Raw genomic sequence first — 6739 nt, 5'->3', positions numbered from 1 at the left:
CTCTCCAAAAATAAATAATGATAATGAGATCCTCAAAATTTATTCCCCTTTTATTTTGGTCTTTTCCCCTTCATTTTTCCTTCAAATTAAATGTAATTGGGAGTTTTGTTGAGTGACCTTAGTGCCTGGGGCTATGCAGTAAGCAAGCCAGATGCTTCTGTGGTCACTGTAGGGTGGAGTCTTTTAAGCTGACCTGAGACTTGGGGCTTTTGGCTAGCACCTACCTCCCCTGGGCAATGCCGGAGGAAAACAGAGTAACCCTTGCTTTTTGGCTGAACCTTTTATAACCCCACCCCTTCTCCAGATAGCATACTCTTGCATGTCTTGAAACCTCACTAAACTAATGAGTATTCCTATAATTTCAAGCTCATATGTTTATAGATAACCACTTTATTTACATTTATGACTACCTATAATTCTGCATAAAAGTGATTATTGTTATGATACTTTTCACTGTAACTTTTTTCATTTTCAGAGCTATATAGTTTCAGATTAGATACATATTCAAACATTTATTTACTAAATTTCCTGATGATGAAATTTAGGATTTACCCTTTTTTTTCTTTCTTTCTTTTTTGTAATAGAAAAACCACTCAATTATAAAGATTCTTGTTTATGAATCCTCATATTAAATATCTACTTTCACTGTAAGTTTTGTTTATAGGTAATCTGTCTTTCAAAATTTGCCACTATCTTTGGTTTCATTAGTTATATTAATATTCATCTAGGTATCTGTCTTACTTGTCTGTCTCTCAGATCTAAAAATTCATGTTTTTATTCCATTATGAAAAATTCTTAGCCATTTTGTTCTAAAAATAGTTTTTTTTTTCTCAGCCATTTACTCTCCAAGACCTCTCTTTAGAACATCTCATTCTGTTTTCTCATTTATTAATCTCACTTTAATTAGATTTATAACTTAATGTTAGATTCTAGAAAATTTCTTCAGACTTCTCTTTTACTTCATTATTGCTATTGTTAGTTATCTCCAATCTGCTGTTTCATTCAACTATTCAGTTAAAATATTTAAAGCAGTATTTTTAATGTCTAGATTCTTATTTTGCTTAGTTTGAAATTTCTAAAACTAAAGGATGAGTCTTCTTGATTTGTGAAAAATTATCTTTATTTTAAAGCTCTAATATAACTTTATTTTCTCTCTTTATACTCTGCATCGGAGATGGCAGATAGAATTTCTGAAACAATCCTCTGTGAGGGTGAGGCTCAATTTTTATTTTTTTTTAGTTATGCTAACTATTTTGGGTTTTTCCATTTTGTTATTCCAGAAACTCATTTAAATTTTCTAAGCTACTAATCTTTTTCAGTACTAAAGTACTAATCTTTTTATACCTTAGATATTTATATGAAAGTTATTGTATTTTTAGTTCTAAAGTCCATATTTTTTTTTTAAAAAAAACTGGAATATAATGAATTTAATGATTTGTTTTATCTACTAGGTATATTATTTACAGTTTCTTTATATTTTTGTTATTCTAATAATTATTTTCTCAGTTAGATTTTCTGATTATTGAGTTTGGTGCTCCTCTAGTAATATATTTTAAAACATTGTATGCTCATCGTTGTTGTTGAGTTTCCTATTAGTTATTTTCTGATGCTCTGCTAGTTTCTTGAATCCTGTCTCAATGAGCCATGGATAATGGTGAGATATGCTACCATATAGGAAAGTTTTGACTTCTGGGCATGAGACCTTACTACACTTCCAGAGTCTTGCCACTGGTCTGTTCCATCAATGGAAATTGCTGTAACTGTTGTTACAGTGTCAAAAGCAAGTGTTTCTGTTGCCAGTAGTAAGTACAATATTCCAAAATGGGCTAACCTACTCAGCTCATGGGCTTTCACATTCTAGTCTTCTCGTAGCACTTTGTTTGTTGGCATTTGACAATTATTACAGATTTTTTAATAAAAAATGGTATGTATTTTTGAAATCAGAGATTTAAGACTGTAGTCACAGTTTTGCAATTGTTTTGCTATTTTAAAAATTTTCTTAAATGTTTGTTTATTTTTGAGAGACAGAACATGAGTGGGGGAGGTGCAGAGAATCATTTTTAATCTGTTCTCTTTTGTGTTTTCACCACAATATTGCTAAGGAAAATTAAATAATCTTTTATTCTATAACATAATTGGTTTTGTGATTCTAAGACCTGTTAAATTGTCTTCTAATTTCCGAAGCTTCTTTAGCACTCGTTTCCTTTCTTTGACCCATGTGACTTTTAAATTCTCTCTCCCTAATTCTTTTTTAGTTAGTTTTACTTTTACTTCTGACACAACTCTTTCTTTATCTCTTTCTTTCTCTCTACTTTCTAGTAATTTTTATTTTTATATATTTTTTGAAATTTAAAAGGATGAACATATTTAGTGTATATAACTCAATATATTTGATGATAAGCACACACCCATGAAGTCCTCACCACCGTCAAATCCACTGACATATCCATCAACTCCCAAAGCTTTCTATTGCCCCATTAGCATTAATTTTTTCTTTGCAAAACAGTTAACATAAAGTCTACCCTGTTCGAAAATTTTAAGGGTACAATACTATTATTAGCTATAGGCTGTATGTTACATAGTAGATCTTCAGACTTATTTATTTGCATAACTGAAATGCTCCAAATCAAAAGGGGAGGGATAAAATTGTCTCTTCTTGTAGTTGACATGGCCATATATAGAAAATCCTAAATATTCTACTAAAAAAATTACACTGATAAATTAATTCAATAAAGTTACAGGATACATCAACATACAAAAACCAGATGCAGTTTTACATACTAAAAATGAACTATCCAAAAAAGATAAGAAAACACTTTCAATCACAATCATATCAAAAATAGACTACATAGTTAATCCATTTAACCAAGGAAATGTAACTTTAGGCTGTACACTAAAAATTATAAAAGTATCATGAAAGAAATTGAAGAAGACAAAAGTAATTAGAAGGTACCCCATGTTGATGGATTGGAAGAAATAATATTGTTAAAATGTCCATACTACCCAAAGTAATTTACAGATTCAAAGTAATCCCTATCAAAATCCCAATGACATTTTTTCTGAGATTAAGAGAAAGAGTTATCCTAAAATTCATGTGGAACCACAAATGACCCTCAATAGACAAAGCAATCCTGAGCAAGAAAAACTGCTGGAAACATTACATTTCCTGATTTCAAATTGTATTGCAAAGCTATAGTAATGAAAACAGTATGGTATTGGCATAAAAGGTGACACATAGATAAATGGAACAGAATAGAAAGTCCAGAAATATACCAAGATATGTTCAGTTAATTAATTTTTTTTAACAAGGGCTCCAAAGATACAAAAAGGGGAAAGGATAAGTTCTTCAATAAATAAGTTTGGAAAAATTGTATATCTACTTGCAAATGAAATTTGAGACATTTCTTTTGCCATACACAAAAATCAAATTGGATTAAAGACTTAAATGTAAGATCTGAAACCATAAAATTTCTAGAAGAAAACTTAGGGAAAAAGGTCCTTGAAATTGATTTCAGCAATGATTTTTGGATGGCAATAAAAGCACAGGTAACAGAAGAAAAAAAAGTGGGACTATATCAAACTAAAACCCTTCTGCACAACAAAGGAAGTAATCAACAAAATAAATAAGCATTCTCTAGAAAGGAAGAGAATTTTTGAAAACCATATATATGCCAAGGAATCTATATCTAAAATATGTAAAGAATTACTATAATTCAATGAAACAGAAAAACAACCTGATAAAAAATTGGGCTAGAGACCTAAATAGACATTTCTCAAAGAAAACATACAAATAGTTAACAAGTGTGTATTTATGCTCAACATCAATAATCAAAATGCAAGTCAAGGCTAAATGAGTTATCACTTCACACTTGTTAAGATGGGCATAAAAAAAACAAAAGGATACAAGTGTTGGAGAGGATGTGGAGCAAAAGGGACCCTGGTATATTGTTGATGAAAATGTCAGTTGGTATTTCCATTATGAGAAATACTATAGAGCCCTTGGAAGCCACCTTCTGCTCTCTTCCTCGGTGCTGCCTGCGGAGGTGGCAGCCATCTGTTACTCGGCATCATGGCTGCCCTCAGACCTCTGGTGAAGCTCAGGATCATTAAAAAGAGGACCAAGAAGTTCATCCAGCACCAGTCAGACTGATATGTCAAAATTAAGCACAGCAGGCAGAAATGCAGAGGCATTGACAACAGGGTGCACAGAAGGCTCAAGGGCCAGATCTTGATGCCCAGCATTGGTTACAGGAGCAACAAGAAAACAAAGCACTTGCCGCCCATTGGCTTCCAGAAATTCCTAGTCAACAACGTCAAGGAGCTTGAAGTGCTACTGATGTGCAACAAATCTTACTGTGCAGAGATTGCTCACAATGTCTCCTCCAAGAACCATAAAGCCATTGTGGAAAGAGCAGCCCAGCTGGCCATCAGAGTCATGAATCCCAATTCCAGGCTGCGCAGCAAAGAAAATGAATAGACAGATGGTTTATGTGCACATCATATTTGTGTTAATAAAACCATAAAACTACAAAAAAAGAGAAATACTATACAGGTTTGTTTGGGTTATTTTTTCAGAAATTAAAAGTAAGACGACCATATGATCACCAATCTCATTCCTGGATATATATCCTAAGAAAATGAAATTGGGATCCTGATGAGATATCTGCATTCCCATGTCCATAGTAGCATTATTCACAATAGCCATGATATGAAAACCTAAGTTTCCATCATGGATGAATAGATAAAATGTGGTATATATATATGAGGGAATATTATTCAGCCTTTAAAAAGAAGAAAATTCTAGGGGCACATAGGTGACTTGTCAGTTAAGCATCTGACTCTTGATTTCAGCTCAGGCCATGATCTCACAGTGGTGAGATCAAGCCCCATGTCTGTTGAGCCCCACATCCAGCCCTGCATCAGGCTCTGCACTGGGCATGGAACCTGCTTAAGATTCTCTCTCTCTCCCTCTCCTTCTTACTCTGCCCCTCCCCCACTTATGCTTGCATGCTCTCTTTCTCACACACTCTCCAAAAAAAAACAAGAAAAGAAAAAAGAAAAAAAAAGAAAAGGAAAGACAACTCTGCCATTTACAACACATGAATGGACCTGGAGGACATTATGGTAAGTAAAATAAGCCAGACACAGAGAGACTGATAATTGTATGATCTCACTTATATGTGGAATCTAAAATGGTCAAACCATAGAAGCAGAGAGTAGAACAGTGATTTCCAGGGTTTGGGGGAAGGCAGAAATGGGGAGGTGGTGGTCAAAAAAATACAAATTGACATAACTTTCAAATCACCTAATTTTTTCTCAGCAGTATTTCTCACCAAATTTTTCCCATGTTAATGAACAATAAAAATCCTCAGTCTTGGGGCACCTGGGTGGCTCAGTCGGTTAAGCATCCGACTTTGGCTCAGGTCATGATCTCACGGTTCGTGGCTTCAAGCCCCATGTCGGGCTGTGTGCTGACATCTAGCTCAGAGCCTGGAGCCTGCTTCAGATTCTATATCTCCCTCTCTCTCTGAGCCTCCTCTGCTCATGCTGTCTCTCTCTCTCTCTCCAAAATAAATGAATAAAAATTTTAAAAAAATCCTCAGTCTTATTTCTCAGTTGTCCATCATTTCTCATGCTCTGCAACTACCCATGTGATTTGCTCGATGCATATGGATTACCACCTAAGCCTAGATATTACTGTCTAATGCACCTCCATCTCATTACATACTCTAGATTCTTCATTATCCCTGAGCATTTATTTTAAATATGTGATCACTTAGAACTTTCCAATTTCTAAGCTTTTCTCCTTTTAGAATCTGAGATTGTGAGACTTCTTCTATAAATATGTAGAACAAAAAAGTAACAGAAAGCAAACAATAAAAACACGTTATTATAGTTAATGTCAGAGAAGTTCATGAAATCTGAGCTTTATCTGTGGATAGGAATGGGCTTAAAGCATAGCATAGAAAATCTCAAAGTATTTATGTTTTTCAGTTTCTCTAGTGGAAACTGCTTTTATAATATTTCAGACATAAAACATCTGCATAAAGCCATGGTTATCAATAATAAATATTATTCTAGATAGTAAAGGCCTTGCTGTATTTTGTACATATTTGAACTTTACCTAAAAGAAACAGTAACTGGGAGTTACTGGTGATATGTAGGTGATATTTTCCAGGCATATTGGTTTGTGGAAAATTATGCCTCCTAAATTGTACTGTTTTCTCATCCAAAATGCCATCCAGAATATTCGTCACTAATGGCCATGTATTCCTTGCATACAATGCTTGCAACAGAGTAGAATACTCTAGGTGGGGTTTTCAGGAACAGAACATTTGCATTCTTTATATGAGGGACACTCTCATTTCATTTCTGAGTCTCTGTGGTTTTCTCTTCTCTCTCATTATAAGCTGTTTGCAGTTTTGGAGGCATTGAGCTATTCTGGTGTGGTGTGTAATTTGTTTTGTTGAGCGGTTTCTTATCATGCATAGATGAAATGCCTTTTTTATCACTCATTTAAATTATTGTTTTCCTGCAGTGATAGATTTTTGCAGCTTCTGTATTTACTTTATTACTTGTGGCTGAGGCATGTTTTCATACTGGGAACTGAGCAGAGGTTCGCATTCAGTATTACTTCATCATCATTCAGCACTACACTCTCAGCCATATCTCTACTCAAAGAAAGAGGGAAGGAGTCTATAGGTTAAATAGTTTCAGTGAAATAACTCCTGCCTTCCTT

At 34.0% G+C, this 6739-nt stretch overlaps 1 pseudogene; it reads left to right on the top strand.

Annotated features, from left to right (window-relative positions):
- Positions 1–4022: 4022 nt before the first annotated feature.
- Positions 4023–4477, top strand: LOC120227567 (annotated as a pseudogene).
- The last annotated feature ends 2262 nt before the right edge of the window (positions 4478–6739 follow it).

Source organism: Hyaena hyaena, unplaced genomic scaffold, assembly GCF_003009895.1.
Source record: "Hyaena hyaena isolate Hyena2069 unplaced genomic scaffold, ASM300989v1 scaffold_2521, whole genome shotgun sequence".
In the NCBI taxonomy this organism is placed as follows: domain Eukaryota; kingdom Metazoa; phylum Chordata; class Mammalia; order Carnivora; family Hyaenidae; genus Hyaena; species Hyaena hyaena.
Note: the sequence above shows the minus strand (reverse complement) of the source record. Positions and strands in the feature narration are given on the sequence as shown.